The following is a 24,601-nucleotide window of genomic DNA, read 5'->3' on the forward strand; positions in this document are numbered from 1 at the left end:
AGAAGACTCCTGACCTGGAGAGCTTCCATTGCAGAGTGTCTGGTACATCGGAAAGGTTAACCTTCATTAACCTACGCACAAGATGTAACCATCTATCCCAACGCTCACCAAATAACAGATCGCCTAAATTGTATGTTAAGAGGAACGAAGCCCATCACTGTAGCAACGGAAATGTAACGCCCTCGATGCGGCTATAGCTCTCACGTGTCGAGGCACGACTTAGAGACATAACCGCATTGAAAGCAATGTCGCAAGTTAGGCAATCTTCACAACATCCCATGTAATATAGATGATAAAAGGGGAGATACATAGTTGGCTTACACTCGCCGCGTCAATCAAGGTGCATACATAGCATTACAACATTCAAACACTCATGGCCCGACTACGGCGCCAAAATAAAAGATAACCCAACATGCGACACGGTCCCGATCACCCCCAACTGGACACCACTACTGATCATCAGGGAAAGACACGTAATATCGGTGTGAGTCCTCGTCGAACTCCCACTTGAGCTCAGGCGCGTCAACTGGAGCGGAATCATCAAGCCCTGCATCTGGTTTGGAAGTAATCTGTGAGCCACGGGGACTCAGCAATCTCGCACCCTCGCGATCAAGAATATTTAAGCTTATGGATAAGGCAAGGTAAAAATGTGAAGCTGCAGCAAACGACTAGCATATATGGTGGCTAACCTGTTCGCAAAAGAGAGCGAGAAGAGGAGGCAAAGCGCGAATGAGTAACTAGAGGATAACCTGCACAAAGCATTACTCCAACACCGTGTTCACTTCCCGGACTCCGCCGAGAAGATCCATCACGGCAACTCACACAGTTGATTCATTTTAATTAAGTTAAGGTTCAAGTTATCTACAACCGAACATTAACAAATTCCCATTTGCCCATAACCGCGGGCACGGCTTTCGAAAGTTCAAAACCCTGCAGGGGAGTCCCAACTTAGCCCATGACAAGCTCTCATGGTCAACGAAGGAATAGACCTCCTCCCGAGACATTCCGATCAGACTCGGTATCCCGGTTCTACAAGACACTTCAACAAGTTAAAACAATTCCAGCAACACCGCCCGAATGTGCTGACAAATCCCGATAGGAGCTGCACATATCTCGTTCTCAGGGCACAATCGGATAAGCAGTCCGTACAACTTAAACCAGCCCTCGAGTTTTCCCGAGGTGGCGCTGCAAGGGGCTCTAGGTTGGACCAACACTCAGAGGAGCACTGGCCCGGGGGGGTTTAAATAAGATGACCATCGGGCTCCAGAAACCCAAGGGAAAAAGAGGCTAGGTGGCAAATGGTAAAACCAAGGTTGGGCATTGCTGGAAAAGCTTTAATCAAGGCGAACTATCAAGGGGTTTCCATTATCACCCAACCGCGTAAGGAACGCAAAATCCGGAAACATAACACCAATATGACGGAAACTAGGGCGGCAAGAGTGGAACAAAACACTAGGCGAGAGGCCGAGCCTTCCACCCTTTACCAAGTATATAGATGCATTAAGATAACAGGATAATATAATGATATCCCAACAAGAAAATAATGTTTCAACAAGGAACGGTCTCCAATCATCACCTGCAACTAGCAACGCTATAAGAGGGGCTAAGCAAAGCGGTATCATAGCCAATCAACCGTTTGCTAGGATATGGTGGGTTAAAGGTTTGACATGGCAATTTGGGAGGCATTGTGACGCCCCCGATTTAATCGTACACTAATCATACACGCAAACATGTACGATCAAGATCAGGGACTCACGGGAAGATATCACAACACAACTCTACAAATAAAATAAGTCATACAAGCATCATATTACAAGCCAGGGGCCTCGAGGGCTCGAATACAAGAGCTCGATCATAGACGAGTCAGCGGAAGCAACAATATCTGAGCACAGACATAAGTTAAACAAGTTTGCCTTAAGAAGGCTAGCACAAACTGGGATACAGATCGAAAGAGGCGCAGACCTCCTGCCCGGGATCCTCCTAACTACTCCTGGTCGTCGTCAGCGGGCATCACGTAGTAGTAGGCACCTCCGGTGTAGTAGGGGTCGTCGTCGACGGTGGCGTCTGGCTCCTGGGCTCCAACATCTGGTTGCGACAACCAGGTAGAAGGGATAGAGGGAAAGAAGGAGAAAGCAACCGTGAGTACTCATCCAAAGTACTCGCAAGCAAGAAGCTACACTACATATGCATGGGTAAATGTGTAAAGGGCCATATCGGTGGACTGAACTGCAGAAAGCCAGAATAAGAGGGGGATAGCTAATCCTTTCGAAGACTACGCTTCTGGCAGCCTCCGTCTTGCAGCATGTAGAAGGGAGTAGACTGAAGTCCTCCAAGTATCATCGCATAGCAATAATCCTACCCGGCGATCCCCTCCTCGTATCCCTGAGAGAGAGCGACCACCGGTTGTATCTGGCACTTGGAAGGGTGTGTTTTATTAAGTATCCGGTTCTAGTTGTCATAAGGTCAAGGTACAACTCCAAGTCGTCATGTTACCAAAGATCACGGCTATTCGAATAGATTAACTTCCCTGCAGGGGTGCACCACATACCCCAACACGCTCGATCCCATTTGGCCGGACACACTTTCCTGGGTCATGCCCGGCCTCGGAAGATCAACACGTCGCAGCCCCACCTAGGCACAACAGAGAGGTCAGCACGCCGGTCTAAACCTAAGCGCACAGGGGTCTGGGCCCATCGCCCTTAGCACACCTGCACGTTGCGTGGGCGGCCGGAAGCAGACCTAGCCTAGTGGCGTTCCAGTCCAATCCAGCGCGCGCCGCTCCGTCGCTGACGTCAAGAAGGCTTCGGCTGATACCACGACGCCGGGATACCCATAACTACTCCCGCGTAGATGGTTAGTGCATATAGACCAAATGGCCAAACTCAGATCAAATACCCAGATCTCGTTAAGCGTGTTAAGTATCCGTGAACGCCGACCAGGGCCAGGCCCACCTCTCTCCTAGGTGGTCGGAACCTGCCCTGCCGCTCCGCCTCAAAACTCCACTCGCGGGTGCTCCTCAAGCCGACCCGTCTTTAGTCACCACATGTATCATGTATAAAGTATATAGTATATACCCGTGATCAACTCCCGAGTGATCACGGCCCGATAGTATAGCATGGCAGACGGACAAGGATGTAGGGCCACTGATGATAAACTAGTATCCTATACTAAGCATTAGGATTGCAGGTAAAGGTAACAACAGTAGTAGCAAGGACAGGCTATGCATCAGTATAGGATTAACGGGAAGCAGTAACATGCTACACTACTCTAATGAAAGCAGTATAGAGAAGAGTAGGCGATATCTGGTGATCAAAGGGGGGGCTTGCCTGGTTGCTTAGACAAGAAGGAGGGGTCGTCGAAGTAGTCGATCACAGGGGTACCGGCATCGGCCTCAGGGTCTACCGGAAAGAAGTAACGGAGGGGGAACACAATAAATAACAGAGCAATTAAATGTAACACAAAGCAAGACGTGGCAATACGCGGTGCTAGGTATGCCCTAACGCGGTATTATGTGATACCGGCGAAGGGGGGAAACATCCGGGAAAGTATTCCCGGTGTTTTGCGTTTTCGGACAGATGAACCGGCGAGGAAAAGTTGTGTGTTCGCTATGCTAGGGATGTGTGGCGGACGAACGGACCGCGTATTCGGATTCGTCTCGTCGTTCTGAGCAACTTTCATGTAGAAAGTATTTTCATCTGAGCTACGGTTTATTTTATATTAATTTTAAAAGACTTAATTCATTTTTAGGATTTATTTAATTATTTAAAATCAACATTATCCGGAACAGTGCATGCTGACGTCAGCATGACGTCAGCAGTCAACAGAGGCGTTGACTGGTCAACTGACGTGTGGGTCCCATTCGTCATTGTCTGGTTAGTCTAATTAGGGTTTAATTAAACTATCTACTTAATTAGTTTAATTAAACATGATTAATTAACTTAATTAATTCATTTACTATTTTAATTATTAATTAATTAATTTTTAATTAATTAATTAATTATATATTTATTTTTATTTCGTTTTTTTAAACGTTTTGGAGTGGGTCCCCATTGTCATAGGGCCACTGGGGTCTATGCGGGCGTGCGGGTTACGGGCTCCACCCGAACGGGCGATGGCCCGAGTGGGGGGGGCGAGCCCGACAGGGGGAAAACGGGGCGAGGCCACCGGGTGCCACCGGCGGACGACCGCGGCGCGGCAGCCATTGAGGGGGCCCCGGCGGAGGCGGCCAGCATGGCAGTGGCAGGCACGGCAGCCTGGGGCGGGGCCGGCAACGGTAGGGAGGCGGAGGGAGCCAGGACGCAGCCACGGCGGGCGCAAAGGGGAAGGGGGCCGCGGCCAGCGTCAGGAGGCCGGGGCACGGGCGCCGGTGCGCGGCCAAGGCGCGGCGCGGCAGCGGTGAGCGCGGGGCCGGAGCGCGCGCGGGGTGGAAGCCGCGGCCAAGGGCATGGCCGTGCGGCAGCGGGCGCGGGCGGCGGGGCTGCATCGCCGGTGAGGCGAGGCCGCGCACGCGCGGGCGAAGTGGTAGCCGGGCGCGTGCAAAGGGGGCGGAGGCCGAGCGGGACGGACCTGAGCCATGACCAGCGAGGGGGGGGGGGGCGCGGCCGCGGCGACGGAGGGATGGTGCGCTCGGCACAGGAGCTCACCGCGGGATGGTGGGGTCTAGGCAACTGGGCTTGGGGAGGAGGACGGAGACGACGGTTCGACGGGGAGGCAGGCCGGCGAAGGAGTCCGGGCAGCGATGGACGAGGGCGAGGCGATGCGGCGTGCAGTCCGGTGGGGAGGAGGATGGGGAGGCGGTGCAGGAGGTTGGGAGCCACGAGGAGGAGGCCGGGGGTGGCGGTTCCCGGCGCCGGCGGGCGGCGGCCTCAGGGGTGCGGCGGCTCGGGTGCCCGCTCCACCGAGTGTGCGTGCGTGCGTGTGTGTGGCGGCGGGGTGGGAGGAGAAGGGGATCGTGGGGGGGGATGAGCTTGTGGGACGGGGGATTAGGGTTCTGGGGGGGTGTTATGGAGGGAGTGGGTCGTGGCTGGGCCGGCCTGGCGGCCCGATGGCCTGCGGGGCCATGGTCCAGCGGGGGGGGGGGGGGATCTTCTATTTTTTTTGTTTAACTGTTTATAACACTTTTCTTTTACAGTTTTAATCCATATTATTTTAGTTTTATGAAATATAATTCTAGCACCTAAATTAGTGGTAGTAATTCTATTACTACCACAATTATCCTTTTATTTATTAAAAGTAGTTTTCAATAATTTAATCATTTAAATGACGATTAAGTAAATAATTTAGCTATTGTTTCTATCATTTAGTGCATCTAAGCATTTTATAAAATTTTGGGTTCACCACCCTGATCATATATGATTTATTTGCTACACTTTGAACATTTTAGATTTGACTTTAGAAAACTTTTATCGTTTAACTTTATTTTAAGTTAGAATTCAAAAGGGACGTGATACACCGCAAGATTAACAACAGTAACCATGGTGACGTGGCATCATTATCATGAGATTACTGTAGCCTAATTATCCGGGCGTCACAATTCTCCTCCACTACAAGAAATCTCGTCCCGAGATTTAGGAGGGAAGTAAGGGAAACACGTGGCTACGAAATTCTATCGAGTCTTCTCGGTCTTGGTTGCTCTTCTTGAAGAGGTTGATCCCTTTCGTTGATGTCTTCATTTCTCTGATTTAGATCACCATGACCAAGTCATCATCCTTTCTTCAGAACTCCAACATACTTACGAATAGGTAATAGGCAACTTGGCTACGTTAGAATGCTTATGAGGGAAACAAGCCGGCGGTTAACCCATGAATGAGCATAAGACTACCTCTCGAGTTGAACATATAAAATACATCGAGAGTAAGGTACAAAGGTACAATGAGAGGGTCCAAGCGGATAGATAGTCGCTCAAGGTCTAAACCATAGTGAGAAGGGTTCAGAGCAGCGAGAGTAATTATTGCGTCGGATACCAGAATGGAGCACTAGGAAGGTGGCTCGCGAATTACCTACGAAACCAAGAGCAAGGGATAACTTTCTTAACAAGGTGTACAGGAGAGTCAGGTTTCGATCCTGTGGAACTGTGGGTTATGGGCCCACCATGGGGTTAAAAGTAGGAGGAACGGTGACATCTTGCACGATCATGTAAGCAAGGCATGTCAGAGGATAGTCTGTCGGTCATGTCGGCAACACATCAGTACCAAGGGCGAGGGACGGAGAGAACCATTTTCCTGCTCGTTGAACGAGGCGGACCAGTAGGCAAGATTCTCGTCCATCGGTGGTTACCAGAATGCCATCAACAAAAGTAACAGGGTCGTTCTAACAGAGTGGTACAACGAGGTGTTTACATAAGCAAGGATATATTACTGCTTATACAATATAGATCAAAAGAAGGTTTAAACAAACCAATGGAAAGGAAAAGTGATTATTAGGTTTTAAACGGAACAATGGAAAGGAAAATGTGTTTAAACACATATTTCAAGGTTATATTATTCCCAAGGACAAGCAGAACATATTATCCATGACAGGATATAATGTAGATAACTCTTTAGGTAGGGGAGAGAATTTTCATGACATTACCCGTACAACGGTGTTTGGATAATTGAGCAGGAAACATTTAACATTAGGCTTTAAATGTTCTTGTTGAAAATTGGAGTACCATATATATGCTTTGAGATAGCTTTGACATGGTATTCAAACAAAGGTCAAACTTTGGATACACAAAGGATCCATCAGGAACAACTCATAGAATAAGTCTTGCAATAGGTCCTCCAACCAGGTGTGCTAGGCATGACATCACCTTCTTGGGTTATAGAAAGACCAATGATATGACTCTTGGAAAATGTTCCAACCATCATATCTGACCGAGTTTTAGATCCGGTTGGTGTCAGGATAACTCAGACTCAGAATGCTTGAGAAGAAAGGTGCAACACAAATTGTCGAGATGACATCATAAGATTCTCGGGAAATGAACTATGGGAGTGAGTATCGACACAAGAGTTCATCATTTACACCAAAGAGAGGATGACAGGGTAGCTGATGGAGTCAGCGACAATCCTCGAGATTTCCAAAAAGGTGGATTTCCACAGTTACGTGAACAAGGAGATAACATTTGTCGGATCAAATGATATAATGATGTATGCTCGAGGAAAACATACACAATTAAAAATTGGTTGAAAAGTGCACCCGAAATATGGGCTTATAGTAGCATGATCAACGTTAGAATGGTGGTTCAGCAACCGATAGGCTAAGAATGAATTATCGATCATTAACTTCAAAGCAATAGGGTTGCTAGAAGTGTAGAATCCAAACAACACCGTTCACTTGTGGGTACCCCGGTTGGAGACACGAGGACCAAGAAAGAATGGTGATGGTGAGAAGTATCTTTATAGCAAGAATTCTTAAGAGGTGGAGCAATCCTCACAACATTCTTGACATCAAAAATGGTAATACTCCACGGTAGAACATAACATAAGTTGGATAGCAAGGAACTCAAGGTACAACACAAAACAGGAACAAGTTTTGTGTTGGAGGGAATGCAATAATGTTGTCGATGATAACCCATATCATCGAGGATCAAGGACGGTATTTCACATCATGAATTTGATTGATATCCTACAAGAGCTCAAAATGTTGATGATGACCATGACACCATGGTTGGGAGACTTCATGAAGATGTAATCGATCGGCGATGACATCAAGTCAAAGGAATGATGAAGCGAAAGGTTATTGGAACCACGAGTACGACACAAACTTGAAATCAAGCTTGTTGTTCAAGGCGAAGTGGAATGACGAGGGAGATCGGTGTAACCTTAGCTCATCATCGAAAGTTGTGCTCTGGGGTTAAGGACCAAGTAGCACAGTTAAAATTGGCACAATAATGATATAGCCGAGCAGGCTAGGATTTACGTGATCGAGTTCAAACTCGGACTTAAAGAAGATTATCAAGAGTTGTTGAACTGTAGGGCAGACTCGGTTCAGTTATCGGTGTCTTTGAGTGTTTAACAACTCAGAGCCCATGAAAACTGTAATCAGTGAGAATGTAGTACTTGATGAAGAACTCATAAGAAGTTATGCAGTTCCAAGATAATCTCGAGATACCAGGGGGGTAATACCCAAAGACGGATCAATGTAGAGGTTGGACCGGGGTATTGGTCCACAGGAGACAAGTGCTTACACTTGCATCGAAAATGGTATTTAAAGGAGAACATGGTCGGAACCATGATTGCAAGGGATCAATCCACCGATAGCAAAGGATATTATATAAAGGAAATAGTTACAAGAAGCTTCCATGATAGGATCTACATCGCATCCATGGGCATGAACACAAGGTTCAAGGTCGACTCCCACTTTTCCAATGCATAACCTTTCATTCACTTCTCGCGTTCGATGAAGTTGCAGTGTTGAAATTTTATCTGGCGAAGCACCAGAAGAGTATGACTCGTGAAAACTTCCGGGTTCACACGGTTTAGAGAAGGCATATGTTCAACCCATAGGGGCTTCTTAGAAACATATACCACAAGTTTCAAGAGTAATTAACACAAGTCCGAAAGCAGAGCATGGTTGACAAAGCAGAGGATACAATTTACCAAAGGCATTATGTACCCGTGGAAAGGCTCACAAGGTTGTTGAATATGAAGGACGGGGTCAGATGAAATCCAATAATGGATCGGGCAATCCACAACGGAGCTGATGTGAGTATCGGTACTCAATCAGACGAAGAAAGAATGCACGGTTATCATTTTATAGAACATCTGAATAATTCGAGGTTTAGATACCAAAGGAATTATGATGTCCAAAACAAGGGATCAGAAGCAGACGCTCTGATCAAGGATGGATCAATTGAATATACCAGAGGCACAATCGACGACAGATAATTTGGTCGAGAACCAGCTCATGTTCAAAATGACGTGTGAGCCGGAAGGATGAATCATTGGATCTGATTGAGGATGGCGAGCATTCACAACATTTTGAATCAACGGACTCAAAATTATAATGATAAGGGATGCCAATAAAATTATAGACTTATGGGATTAACCGTAATGCAAGCAAGTAAGAACTTCAAGAGTAATAGGCTACTCAAGATTTTCAGAAGTTCAAATAGTATTTTGAAGACTTCGTGAAATACATGAACCAACTGGGTATGAGCAAATATCCGGTGAGTGCTAGAAATTTACCCATAGTGGTATTCATGTGGCAAATAAATGCAAAGCAGTAGACACAAAGTATTCTCGGAACAATAGAGAGAATTTTGGGACATCTTGTAATATCAAGATCAATGAGGAATGATTATATGAATGGCACGTGTACGTGGTTATCCATAAAGGTTTATCGATAGAAGGGAATTGCAAAAGCAACACGCACAAGGTCTCGAGAGAATATCGGAGAGTATCTTCAGAATCTTCTAGTGCAGCAGGGGATCATTTGAAGTGAGGGGCCCTCCGGGAGAAAATATTTTCGAGAACCTAAAGTTAGTTTGTTTTTAGCAAAATCATTTAACCCGAATAGAAGAGAGATCAGAGTCCCAGAGTATAGGTCGAGGAATAAAAGATCCTAATACCACCCAAATGGCGACGTGGGCCCGCAAGGCACACAGCCATGTAAGTAAAAGTTTTTGTAATGTCTAGACTCAACTTCGGCCAAGGAGTGTGGAAGGGGAATTCCTACAGGCAGTCGGCTCTGATACCAACTTGTGACGCCCCCGACTTAATTGTACACTAATCATACACGCAAACATGTACGATCAAGATCAGGGACTCACGGGAAGATATCACAACACAACTCTACAAATAAAATAAGTCATACAAGCATCATATTACAAGCCAGGGGCCTCGAGGGCTCGAATACAAGAGCTCGATCATAGACGAGTCAGCGGAAGCAACAATATCTGAGCACAGACATAAGTTAAACAAGTTTGCCTTAAGAAGGCTAGCACAAACTGGGATACAGATCGAAAGAGGCGCATACCTCCTGCCCGGGATCCTCCTAACTACTCCTGGTCGTCGTCAGCGGGCATCACGTAGTAGTAGGCACCTCCGGTGTAGTAGGGGTCATCGTCGACGGTGGCGTATGGCTCCTAGGCTCCAACATCTGGTTGCGACAACCAGGTAGAAGGGATAGAGGGAAAGAAGGAGAAAGCAACCGTGAGTACTCATCCAAAGTACTCGCAAGCAAGAAGCTACACTACATATGCATGGGTAAATGTGTAAAGGGCCATATCGGTGGACTGAACTGCAGAAAGCCAGAATAAGAGGGGGATAGCTAATCCTTTTGAAGACTACGCTTCTGGCAGCCTCCGTCTTGCAGCATGTAGAAGGGAGTAGACTGAAGTCCTCCAAGTATCATCGCATAGCAATAATCCTACCCGGCGATCCCCTCCTCGTATCCCTGAGAGAGAGCGACCACCGGTTGTATCTGGCACTTGGAAGGGTGTGTTTTATAAGTATCCGATTCTAGTTGTCATAAGGTCAGGTACAACTCCAAGTCGTCCTGTTACCGAAGATCACGGCTATTCGAATAGATTAACTTCCCTGCAGGGGTGCACCACATACCCCAACACGCTCGATCCCATTTGGCCGGACACACTTTCCTGGGTCATGCCCGGCCTCGGAAGATCAACACGTCGCAGCCCCACCTAGGCACAACAGAGAGGTCAGCACGCCGGTCTAAACCTAAGTGCACAGGGGTCTGGGCCCATCGCCCTTAGCACACCTACACGTTGCGTGGGCGGCCGGAAGCAGACCTAGCCTAGTGGCGTTCCAGTCCAATCCAGCGCGCGCCGCTCCATCGCTGACGTCAAGAAGGCTTCGGCTGATACCACGACGCCGGGATACCCATAACTACTCCCGCGTAGATGGTTAGTGCGTATAGACCAAATGGCCAAACTCAGATCAAATACCCAGATCTCGTTAAGCGTGTTAAGTATCCGCGAACGCCGACCAGGGCCAGGCCCACCTCTCTCCTAGGTGGTCGGAACCTGCCCTGCCGCTCCGCCTCAAAACTCCACTCGCGGGTGCTCCTCAAGCCGACCCGTCTTTAGTCACCACATGTATCATGTATAAAGTATATAGTATATACCCGTGATCAACTCCCGAGTGATCACGGCCCGATAGTATAGCATGGCAGACGGACAAGGATGTAGGGCCACTGATGATAAACTAGCATCCTATACTAAGCATTAGGATTGCAGGTAAAGGTAACAACAGTAGTAGCAAGGACAGGCTATGCATCCGTATAGGATTAACGGGAAGCAGTAACATGCTACACTACTCTAATGAAAGCAGTATAGAGAAGAGTAGGCGATATCTGGTGATCAAAGGGGGGGCTTGCCTGGTTGCTTAGACAAGAAGGAGGGGTCGTCGAAGTAGTCGATCACAGGGGTACCGGCATCGGCCTCAGGGTCTAACGGAAAGAAGTAACGGAGGGGGAACACAATAAATAATAGAGCAATTAAATGTAACACAAAGCAAGACGTGGCAATACGCGGTGCTAGGTATGCCCTAACGCGGTATTATGTGATACCGGCGAAGGGGGGAAACATCCGGGAAAGTATTCCCGGTGTTTTGCGTTTTCGGACAGATGAACCGGCGAGGAAAAGTTGCGTGTTCGCTATGCTAGGGATGTGTGGCGGACGAACGGACCGCGTATTCGGATTCGTCTCGTCGTTCTGAGCAACTTTCATGTAGAAAGTATTTTCATCTGAGCTACGGTTTATTTTATATTAATTTTAAAAGACTTGATTCATTTCTAGGATTTATTTAATTATTTAAAATCAACATTATCCGGAACAGTGCATGCTGACGTCAGCATGACGTCAGCAGTCAACAGAGGCGTTGACTGGTCAACTGACGTGTGGGTCCCATTCGTCATTGTCTGGTTAGTCTAATTAGGGTTTAATTAAACTATCTACTTAATTAGTTTAATTAAACATGATTAATTAACTTAATTAATTCATTTACTATTTTAATTATTAATTAATTAATTTTTAATTAATTAATTAATTATATATTTATTTTTATTTCGTTTTTTTAAAACGTTTTGGAGTGGGGCCCCATTGTCATAGGGCCACTGGGGTCTATGCGGGCGTGCGGGTTACGGGCTCCACCCGAACGGGCGATGGCCCGAGTGGGGGGGGGGCGAGCCCGACAGGGGAAAAACGGGGCGAGGCCACCGGGTGCCACCGGCGGACGACCGCGGCGCGGCAGCCATTGAGGGGGCCCCGACGGAGGCGGCCAGCATGGCAGTGGTAGGCACGGCAGCCTGGGGCGGGGCCGGCAACGGTAGGGAGGCGGAGGGAGCCGGGACGCGGCCACGGCGGGCGCAGAGGGGAAGGGGGCCGCGGCCAGCGTCAGGAGGCCGGGGCACGGGCGCCGGTGCGCGGCCAAGGCGCGACGCGGCAGCGGTGAGCGCGGGGCCGGAGCGCGCGCGGGGTGGAAGCCGCGGCCAAGGGCATGGCCGTGCGGCAGCGGGCGCGGGCGGCGGGGCTGCATCGCCGGTGAGGCGAGGCCGCGCACGCGCGGGCGAAGTGATAGCCGGGCGCGTGCAAAGGGGGCGGAGGCCGAGCGGGACGGACCTGAGCCATGACCAGCGAGGGGGGGGGCGCGGCCGCGGCGAGGTGCGGTGACCAGGGGGGTCGGGCGTGGCGGACACGGGACGGAGGGATGGTGCGCTCGGCACAGGAGCTCACCGCGGGATGGTGGGGTCTAGGCAACTGGGCTTGGGGAGGAGGACGGAGACGACGGTTCGACGGGGAGGCAGGCCGGCGAAGGAGTCCGGGCAGCGATGGACGAGGGCGAGGCGATGCGGCGTGCAGTCCGGTGGGGAGGAGGATGGGGAGGCGGTGCAGGAGGTTGGGAGCCGCGAGGAGGAGGCCGGGGGTGGCGGTTCCCGGCGCCGGCGGGCGGCGGCCTCACGGGTGCGGCGGCTCGGGTGCCCGCTCCACCGAGTGTGCGTGCGTGCGTGTGTGTGGCGGCGGGGTGGGAGGAGAAGGGGATCGTGGGAGGGGGATGAGCGAGTGGGACGGGGGATTAGGGTTCCGGGGGGGTGTTATGGAGGGAGTGGGTCGTGGCTGGGCCGGCCTGGCGGCCCAATGGCCTGCTGGGCCATGGTCCAACGGGGGGGGGTCTTATATTTTTTTTGTTTAACTGTTTATAACACTTTTCTTTTACAGTTTTAATCCATATTATTTTAGTTTTATGAAATATAATTCTAGCACCTAAATTAGTGGTAGTAATTCTATTACTACCACAATTATCCTTTTATTTATTAAAAGTAGTTTTCAATAATTTAATCATTTAAATGACGATTAAGTAAATAATTTAGCTATTGTTTCTATCATTTAGTGCATCTAAGCATTTTATAAAAGTTTGGGTTCACCACCCTGATCATATATGATTTATTTGCTACACTTTGAACATTTTAGATTTGACTTTAGAAAACTTTTATCGTTTAACTTTATTTTAAGTTAGAATTCAAAAGGGACGTGATACACCGCAAGATTAACAACAGTAACCATGGTGACGTGGCATCATTATCATGAGATTACTGTAGCCTAATTATCCGGGCGTCACAATAAGCAAGTGGTAGGCATCGTATCATAGGCATAGCAAAAGAGCGAGCATCTAGCATAGCAAAGATAGTAGTGATTTCGAGGGTATGATCATCTTGCCTGCAAAGTTGTCAGAGTTGACTGGATCCTCGAAAGCAAACTCAACAGGCTCCTTATTAGCGAACTCGTCTCCCGGCTCTACCCAAACAAGACAAACAAGCAAACGGAACGCAATCAACCACGTGCAAAACTCAAACAATATGATGCAAAGATGGTATGCTATGCGGGATGCAATATGCGATGCATATACAAGATTTGACAAGGAATGCATGAATCTGGCCTCAACTTGGAAATCCAAGTGTGCCACTGGAAAGATGAGATGAAATCGCTTGAAAACGATATAAGGAACGCCGAAATCAGAGTTACGGTTTGGAAATGGCAAGCAATTCAAATATGACCACGTTCTGCGATTTACAGCAAGTAGCCGACTAGATGCAACAAGATGAACATGCTACAGCATCCAAACATGGCATCAAAATATATGGCAGGGATCCATTCATGATTCTTAACAAAAGACTAGCATTGAGCCACGGCCAATTCATTCATTAACAGGTTCAAACAAGCATGACAAAAAATGCATTTGGTAAACAAATTTCAGACTTAGTGAAATTAACACTTGTCTGGAATTTCAGATCAGGTAGCACTCTTTGGAGTATGAAAACTATATGCTACAGGATCTGAACATGGAAACATAAATCATGGAATGGAGCTACTCAAAGAGCTTAACAAAAGTCCCTTAGTGACCTTGAGCCAAAAGTGATCAGAAAATACATTTGCAAGCATGTGAACATGGCAAAAACATGATCAGTTCTCAGACTTAGTGAAAACTGGAGCATGCTGAAACAGATATCAAGTAGGCATGTTTACGAGCTCGATGCACTCACTACAGAGCAAGTCATGACAATCTAAGCATACACCCATCAATAATATACATTATACAAGCTAGACATGGCAAGAACAATAACATAGCATGCACGGATCAACTACAATATCCTCGGCAAAATCGCTAACAAGTAGACAATCTGCCCAGATTCACGAAATGGCAAAAGTAGAGCTCGATTGACTCAAGCTAGGGTGCTCCATAATTGCAAATAAAGACATGGATGGATATAGCACTACAAGATTAACAAAACATCCTTACAGATCATCCTCAAAAGAGGCACGGATCACTAGGAAACAACATGAACATATGGCATAATGAAATAAACAGATCAAGGACTTAGTGGAATTGCTAAGTCCCTGAAATCAGCATTAACGAATGCTCCACTTTGCAAGCTTGTGCTAGTCACCACATACATCACAAAAATACATGGGTTGCACCTCTGGATAGATAGGAAAACATATAACAAAAATCATGAAGAGCTCAGGGGCATATCATGCACACAATAATCATGGCAAAAATGACAAATATCTAATTGGAGCAGCAGATCTGACAATTATCTCAAATAGCATTCTTCTAACAGCATTTCGGGCATCAAGATGAACTCAAATGAAAATAAAGCAATGAGATGAAATGATGTACTCTCTGAGACAAACATTTTGATATGTTATATGCCCAAAACGGAGCTACGGATGAGGAGTTATAGCACGATGAAAAATGCAAAAAAATAAGGGGAGTGGGGGAAGTCAACCGAGTCCAGATCTAGGGTTTGTCCCCAGAGCGCGAACCGAGGTCTCCGGCGACGAACTGTAGCTCCAGCAAGGTGTAAGGGCGCGGGGACAGTCGGATCCGGGTCGGGGCGGCGAGGTCCGGCGGCGGGGCGGCTGGATCCGTCGCCGGGCGGCGAGGGGGCGACGAGGGGGTCGCGGAGGAGACGCTGGGTGCTGGCGGCGCGCTGCTTCGGCGATGGCCGCGGTGACCGGAGGCGTCGGACGGCGAGGTGGCTCGACCGCCGGCGTTGGAGAAGGAAGCGACGGGCGGGGCGCGGCGGCTCGGGCCCGGTCGCGGGAGGAGGGGGCCGGCCTTGGGCCCGGGCGGGCCGGCGGCGAACTAGGGACCTGCGGGACAGGTGTCAAGCGCCGGTTGGTGCGGACGGCGGCGGCGGCTTCGTCCGGCCGGAAACGGACATGTCCGGTCGGCGGAGCGCGGAGTTTAGGGTTTCGGGGGGAGAAGACCCGGAATTTCGGGGAGAGACCTATATATAGGCATAGGGGGAGCTAGGAGAGTCCAAATGAGGTGCGGTTTTCGGCCACGCGATCGTGATCGAACGCTCTAGATGATGGAGAGGGTTTTGGTGGGTTTTTGGGCCAACTTGGAGGGGTGTTGGGCTGCAACACGCACGAGGCCTTTTCGGTCCCTCGGTTAACCGTTGGAGTATCAAACGAAGTCCAAATGGTACGAAACTTGACAGACGGTCTACCGGTAGTAAACCAAGGCCCCTTGGCAAGTCTCGGTCCAATCCGGAAATGTTTAATCCCCAAACACAAAATAAAGGTAGAAAAGACCATCAGAGGAGAACGGAGCGCCGGAATGTAAAACGGACAACGGGGAAAATGCTCGAATGCATGAGATGAACACGTATGCAAATGCAATGCACATGATGACATGATATGAGATGCATGACAACGATAACAACACACAGAGACAAAAACCCGAACCCGAGAAAATAAAATAACTTAACGCCGGAAACGGCAAGAGTTGGAGTACATATTGGGAAAATCATATCCGGGGTGTTACAACACTCCACCACTACGAAAGGTTCTCATCCCGAGATCTAGGACTAAAAGAACGCCGGATACTCAGAACGGAGGTGATCCTCGCGTTCCCAGGTAGCTTCACGGTCGGAATGGTGTGACCACTTGACTTTGAGGAATTTGATTGACTTGTTGCGAGTCTTGCGTTCAGTCTCTTCAAGAATAGCAACGGGGTGCTCACGATAAGAGAGATCTTCTTGGAGCTCAATGTCCTCGAAGTTGACGGTGCGGTCAGGAGTCTTGAAGCACTTTCGGAGCTGAGAGACATGGAACACGTCATGCACATTTGCAAAGTTTGAAGGAAGCTCGAGTTGATAGGCGAGATCGCCTCTCTTGCTGACAATCTTGAAAGGACCCACGTATCTAGGGGCAAGCTTCCCTTTGATACTGAAGCGACGAGTACCTTTCATAGGAGAGACGCGGAGGTAAACATGATCTCTGATCTCGAAAGCCAAATCACGGTGCTTACTATCATAGTAGCTCTTCTGGCGGGATTGGGCTGCTTTGAGGTTATCTCGAATGACTTTGCACATTTCCTCTGCCTCTGTGATTAAGTCATTTCCTAGAAGTTGACGTTCACCGGTTTCAGACCAGTTGAGAGGGGTACGACACTTCCTGCCATACAGAATTTCAAATGGGGCCTTGCCCGAACTTGCTTGAAAACTGTTGTTGTAGGAGAATTCAGCATATGGAAGACAATCCTCCCACTTCATGCCGAAGGAGATCACACAAGCCCCGAGCATATCTTCAAGAATCTGATTGACACGCTCGACTTGACCGCTAGTTTGAGGATGAAAAGCTGTGTTGAAGCGGATGTTGGTGCCCATGGCCTTCTGAAAAGAATCCCAAAATTTGGAGGTAAAGATGCTGCCACGGTCTGAAGATATCACTTGAGGAATACCATGCAGAGAGACAATTCGAGAGGTATAGAGTTCCGTCAATTGAGCTGCAGTGATTGACTCTTTGATAGGCAGAAAATGAGCCACTTTGGTGAGTTTGTCGATGACAACGAATATAACATCATTGCCACGTTTGGACTTTGGAAACCCAGTCAGGAAGTCCATCTCAATGTGGTCAAACTTCCATTCTGGAATGGCAAGAGGTTGGAGGAGACCAGCTGGCCTTTGGTGTTCTGCCTTCACTCTTCTTCAGACATCACACTCATTCACGAATTGAGCAATCTCGCGCTTCATTCGAGTCCACCAATAAGCTTGCTTAAGGTCCTGATACATCTTCGTGCTCCCAGGGTGGATGGAGAGGAGAGAATTGTGAGCCTCGTTCATGATCACTTTATGAAGGTCACCTTTGGGCACAACAATACGATCCTCGAAGAAGAGAGTATCCTTGTCATCAAGGCGGTAGCACTTGTATTTGGGTTGACTCTTGGCAATCCCAATCTTCACCTTTTTCACCATAGCATCAAGAAGCTGAGCTTGGCGAATCTGGTCTTCCAAGGTAGGAGAGACTTGAAGGTTGGCGAGGAAACCTTGAGGAACAACTTGCAGATTAAGTTTGCGGAAAGCTTCACAAAGCTCGGGTTGATAAGGCTTGAGAATCAGGCTGTTGCAATAAGCCTTCCTGCTCAATGCGTCAGCAATCACATTGGCCTTGCCTGGAGTATACTCGATACTCGGATTATACTCTTGAATCATTTCGACCCATCGAGTTTGCCTGAGGTTGAGATTAGGCTGAGTGAAGATGTACTTGAGACTCTTGTGGTCAGTGAAAATGTCCACTTTTCTTCCCAATAAGAGATGTCTCCAAGTCAAAAGAGCATGCACAACTACCTCCAACTCGAGATCATGAGTGGGGTAGTTCTTCTTGTTGGGCTTCAACTGGCGAGAGGTATAAGCCACCACTTTCTTTTCTTGCATCAACACTGTGCCAAGACCTTGGAGAGAGGCATCACAAAAGACCTCGTACGCTTTGGATTCATCAGGTGAAGTCAGAACTGGAGCAGTGACCAATTTCTCTTTCAAAGTGTTGAAAGCAATGTCACACTCCGGAGACCAAACGTACTTGACGTGCTTCTGGAGAAGATTTGAGAGAGGCTTTGTGACCTTAGAAAAGTTTTCAACGAATTTTCGACAATAGCTTGCGAGACCGAGGAAGCTACGGAGTTGCTTCACGTTCTGAGGAGGTTCCCAATTCACAATTGCAGACACCTTCTCAGGATTCACCGCAATGCCCTTGGCAGAGATGATATGACCAAGATAAAGAACCTCATCGAGCCAAAATTCGCACTTGGAGAACTTGGCGTAGAACTTGTGTTCCCTGAGCTTATCGAGTACCAAACGCAAGTGCTTGGCATGATCTTCCTTGTTCTTCGAAAAGACCAGAATGTCGTCGAGATAGACCAAAACAAAGTCATTGGTGTAGGCGTTGAAGATGAAGTCCATCATGCGAGAGAACGTCGGAGGAGCCTTGACGAGGCCAAAAGACATGACAGTGTATTCATATGAACCATAGCTTGTCCTGAAAGCCGTCTTGGGAATATCTTGCTGATGGGTTCGAATCTGATGATAACCCATACGAAGATCAAGCTTGGAGAATACTTGGGAACCTTTGAGTTGTTCGAACAGCTCGTTGATGTTGGGAAGTGGGTATTTGTTCTTGATGGTCTTCTTGTTCAATGGATGGTAATCAACACAAAGTCGGTCCATTCTATCCTTCTTCTTCACAAAAAGAACACCACAACCCCACGGAGAAGAACTAGGCCGAATGAGACCCATTCTCTCTTGAACATCGAGTTGCTTCTTCAGCTCCTTCAACTCTTCAGGTCCGAGCTTGTAAGGACGCTTGCACACAGGTTCCGTGCCGGGCTCAAGATCAATGACAAATTCAACTGGCCGGTGCGGAGGCATTCCTGGAAGCTCTTCTGGAAAAACGTCTTGATATTTGCAAACGACTGGAATTTGCGAGATAGCATCCAGTTCACCCTTCTCATTGAGAGAAAACAGACGGATGGTATCATCACGAGCGGCAAAGACAATTACCTCCTCGGACGAATGAGTCAATTGAATCTGCCTGGCTGCACAATCAAGCTGAGCCTTGTGTTTAGAAAGCCAATCCATTCCGAGAATAAGATCAATGTCCGAGTCACCAAGAACGTTTGGAGAAGACAAGAACTTATAGTCACCCAAAGTGATTGTAACATCCGGAACACATACTCGGGATGTCATTTGACGGGCCGGAGAGACAATAGCCAACGGTTTCGACAACACTTGAGTAACAAAATCATGCTTAGATGCAAAAGGTCTCGACATGAAATAATGCGATGCACCAGTGTCAAAAAGAACTCTTGCAGGAATATCGTTAACAGGAAGGTTACCCATGATGACATCTGACGAGTCCTCTGCCTGAGCTGCATTCATCAAGTTGACCTTGGCGTGCTTGGGGTTATGCTTGACCATACCTGAACTTGCCGATCTCACAGGAGGAGGAGGAGGAAGACGCCTCTGGTTGAAGCATTTATTGGCATAGTGACCCTTCTGTTGGCACTTGTTGCACGTGACCTCTGAAAGCGGACGATGATACGGAGCACTCGATCTTGGAGCTTGAGACGAAGTCTTGTTCTGAAAGCCAGGGTTGGGTGGGTGGGAAGATCCACTGTCGCCTTTGCTCTTATGCTGATACGGCTGACGGAACGGAGGAGGAGAAAGCCAATACTTCTGCTGCTTGGCCACTTGAGTAGAGGAAGAAGGAGTAGCATCTCTGACTCGCTTCTTGGAAGCATCACACCTCAGTTGAGCGGCCTCTTGCTTCAATGCCATGTTGTAGAACTCATCATACCTCAAGGGCTCAAAGAGAACAAGAGCTAGCGGAATTTCTTCCCCGAGACCATCCCTGAACTGGTATATCATGCTCTTCTCATCAGGGACGTCCTGCTTAGCAAAGCAGGCGAGTTTCTGAAACAACTTGTTGTAGTCATAGACAGACAAAGAGCCTTGCTTCAGGTTGCGGAATTCCTCACGCTTGCTTTCAACCACGCTCTGAGGAATATGATGAGCTTTGAAGTCTTGACAGAATTCATCCCAGGTAATCGCACGGCCTCCTCTGGAATCCTTGTACTGCTAGAACCATTCTGCAGCTTGGTCTTTGAGTTGAAAGGAAGCGAACTTGACGAAGTCCTCAGGCCTGACGTTACTGCACTCGAAATGCTTGCACAGATCCACGAGCCAATCGTCAGCATCAGTTGCCTCAACACAATTGCTGAAAGTCTTTGGCCCGTTAGCAAGGAACTGGTTGAGTGTAGCAAAGTGATTCTGATTGTTGCCTTGGTTGCCCTGGTTCGCTTGATTGCGCTCTTGAAGAATTTGCATGATCAACTGTGTGTTTGCATTGGTTGCGGCCATCACAGCTTGCCATGCCTCCTCCGGAGGAGGAGGTGGTGGCGGATCTTGATTCTGATTCTGATTGGTGCTCTTAGCGGGAGCCATCCTGAAGAGGTTGACCACCGTTAGCACATTGACAGATAAAATGAAGCTGAATCCAACGGAATGAAAATTGCAACATAAAGTCTTCACATCCGAACATAAGAACGAATGCATTCCTCTTGAAATGGTCACATATCCATAAATTGAGAAGCCACTTAGAATTTAGGTAGAGAAATAAATCAACAAGGTACGGATCAAGAACGAATACTCGGTAAGAAATCCCAATCTCAAACCAAATATCTGTGGAAGAAGAACTAGAGCTACTTGAATTCCCACCTATGAAACTCCCGAACCTTTCCGGTTATGCAATCAGGTGTTGGGGATACAGGGGAAGCATAATATCTCACCCAAATCTAGCAAATCCTACATCCAGCTGTATCCATCCTTCAACACATAACCGAGAAAAACTTCGGAAACCATCTACCTCAACCTTCGAAAAGCATCCGTTATACAAGTTATGGTGATACTCCCGAACTCCCGCCCCAGTACTGGTGGCGTCGAGGTTATCTCACCAACGAACTGCATAAAGGAGATTTTCGATGTCGGCGTACTAAATCAGGTATTCCAGAACTGCAACGATAAAATTGTGACGACAACACCTCGGAGCTCAACTCCCCGGGACACTGCCACAACCCCTAAAGACAGGAGGCACCAAGAACAATGTTCTCGTCACAAAACCATCGGAACGATTCCAAGATACCCGCGTGATCCTAAATTTTTTTTAGTGAAATTTGAGAAGAGAATAGTCAAAACTCTACGTCAGGATGCCTTACCAGAGCGATGAGGAGACTGGGAAGTAAAAAGAATTCCTAAACTCTCCGATATATAATTCCTAAATGACTCAAAACATTTTTCTAGACACAACTCGGCAGCTAAAAACGATCAAGCAATGGGGCTCCTAAGGTCGGGGAAGGCTCTGATACCAACTTGTAACGCCCTCGATGCGGCTATAGCTCCCACGTGTCGAGGCACGACTTAGAGACATAACCGCATTGAAAGCAATGTCGCAAGTTAGGCAATCTTCACAACATCCCATGTAATATAGATGATAAAAGGGGAGATACATAGTTGGCTTACACTCGCCACGTCAATCAAGATACATACATAGCATTACAACATTCAAACACTCATGGCCCGAATACGGCGCCAAAATAAAAGATAACCCAACATGCGACACGGTCCCGATCACCCCCAACTGGGCACCACTACTGATCATCAGGGAAAGACACGTAATATCAGCGTGAGTCCTCGTCGAACTCCCACTTGAGCTCAAGCGCGTCATCTGGAGCAGAATCATCAGGCCCTGCATCTGGTTTGGAAGTAATCTGTGAGCCACGGGGACTCAGCAATCTCGCACCCTCGCGATCAAGACTATTTAAGCTTATGGGTAAGGCAAGGTAAAAATGTGGAGCTGCAGCAAGCGACTAGCATATATGGTGGCTAACCTGTTCGCAAAAGAGAGCGAGAAGAGGAGGAAAAGCGCGAACGAGTAACTAGAGGACAACCTGCGCAAAGCATTACTCCAACACCGTGTTCATTTCCCGGACTCCGCCGAGAAGAGACCATCACGACAACTCACACAGTTGATTCATTTTAATTAAGTTAAGGTTCAAGTTATCTACAACCGGACATTAACAAATTCCCATCTGCCCATAACCGCGGCACGGCTTTCGAGAGTTCAAAACCCTGCAGGGGAGTCCCAACTTAGCCCATGACAAGCTCTCACGGTCAATGAAGGAATAGACCTCCTCCCGAGACATTCCGATCAGACTTGGTATCCCGGTTCTACAAGACACTTTGACAAGTTAAAACAATTCCAGCAACACCGCCCGAATGTGTCGACAAATCCCGATAGGAGCTGCACATATGTCGTTCTCAGGGCACAATCGGATTAGCAGTCCGTACAACTAAAACCAGCCCTCGAGTTTCCCTGAGGTGGCGCTGCAAGGGGCTCTAGGTTGGACCAACACTCAGAGGAGCACTGGCCTGGGGGGGTTTAAATAAGATGACCCTCGGGCTCCGGAAACCCAAGGGAAAAAGAGGCTAGGTGGCAAATGATAAAACCAAGGTTGGGCATTGCTGGAAAAGCTTTAATCAAGGCGAACTATCAAGGGGTTCCCATTATCACCCAACCGCGTAAGGAACGCAAAATCCTGGAACATAACACCGATATGACAGAAACTAGGGCGGGAAGAGTGGAACAAAACACTAGGCGAGAGGCCGAGCCTTCCACCCTTTACCAAGTATATAGATGCATTAAGATAACAGGATAATATAATGATATCCCAACAAGAAAATAATTTTCCAACAAGGAACGGTCTCCAATCTTCACCTGCAACTAGCAACGCTATAAGAGGGGCTGAGCAAAGCGGTATCATAGCCAATCAACAGTTTGCTAGGACATGGTGAGTTAGAGGTTTGACATGGCAATTTGGGAGGCACGATAAGCAAGTGGTAGGCATCGTAGCATAGGCATAGCAAAAGAGCGAGCATCTAGCATAGCAAAGATAGTAGTGATTTCGAGGGTATGATCATCTTGCCTGCAAAGTTGTCAGAGTTGACTGGATCCTCGAAAGCAAACTCAACAGGCTCCTCATTAGTGAACTCGTCTCCCGGCTCTACCCAAACAAGACAAACAAGCAAACGGAACGCAATCAACCACGTGCAAAACTCAAACAATATGATGCAAAGATGGTATGCTATGCGGGATGCAATATGTGATGCATATGCAAGATTTTGACAAGGAATGCATTAATCTGGCCTCAACATGGAAATCCAAGTGTGCCACTGGAAAGATGAGATGAAATCGCTTGAAAACGATATAAGTAACGCCGGAATCGGAGTTACGGTTTGGAAATGGCAAGCAATTCAAATATGACCACGTTCTGCGATTTACAGCAAGTAGCCGACTAGATGCAACAAGATGAACATGCTACAGCACCCAAACATGGCATCAAAATACATGGCAGGGATCCATTCATGATGCTTAACAAAAGACTAGCACTGAGCCATGGACAATTCATCCATTAACAGGTTCAAACAAGCATGGCAAAAAATGCATTTGGTAAACAGATTTCAGACTTAGTGAAATTAACACTTGTCTGGAATTTCAGATCAGGTAGCACTCTTTGGAGTATGAAAACTATATGCTACAGGATGTTAACATGGAAACGTAAAGCATGGCATGGAGCTACTCAAAGAGTTTAACAAAAGTCCCTTAGTGACCTTGAGCCAAAAGTGATCAGAAAATACATTTGCAAGCATGTGAACATGGCAAAAACATGATCAGTTCTCAGACTTGGTGAAAACTGGAGCATGCTGAAACAGATATCAAGTAGGCATGTTTACGAGCTCGATGCACTCACTACAGAGAAAGTCATGACAATCTAAGCATACACCCATCAATAATATACATTATACAAGCTAGACATGGCAAGAACAATAACATAGCATGCACGGATCAACTACAACATCCTCGGCAAAATCGCTAACAAGTAGACAATCTGCCCAGATTCACGAAATGGCAAAAGTAGAGCTCGATTGACTCAAGCTAGGGTGCTCCATAATTGCAAACAAAGACATGGATGGATAGAGCACTACAATATTAACAAAACATCCTTACTGATCATCCTCAAAAGAGGCACGGATCACTAGGAAACAACATGAACATATGGCATAATGAAATAAACAGATCAAGGACTTAGTGGAATTGCTCAGTCCCAGAAATCAGCATTAACGAATGCTCCACTTTGCAAGCTTGTGCTAGTCACCACACACATCACAAAAATACATGGGTTGCACCTCTGGATAGATGGCAAAACATATAACAAAACTCATGAAGAGCTCAGGGGCATATCATGCACACAATAATCAT

Source organism: Triticum urartu, chromosome 1A (genome assembly GCF_056163025.1).
Source record: "Triticum urartu cultivar PI428250 chromosome 1A, HENAU_Tu73, whole genome shotgun sequence".
Taxonomy (NCBI): domain Eukaryota; kingdom Viridiplantae; phylum Streptophyta; class Magnoliopsida; order Poales; family Poaceae; genus Triticum; species Triticum urartu.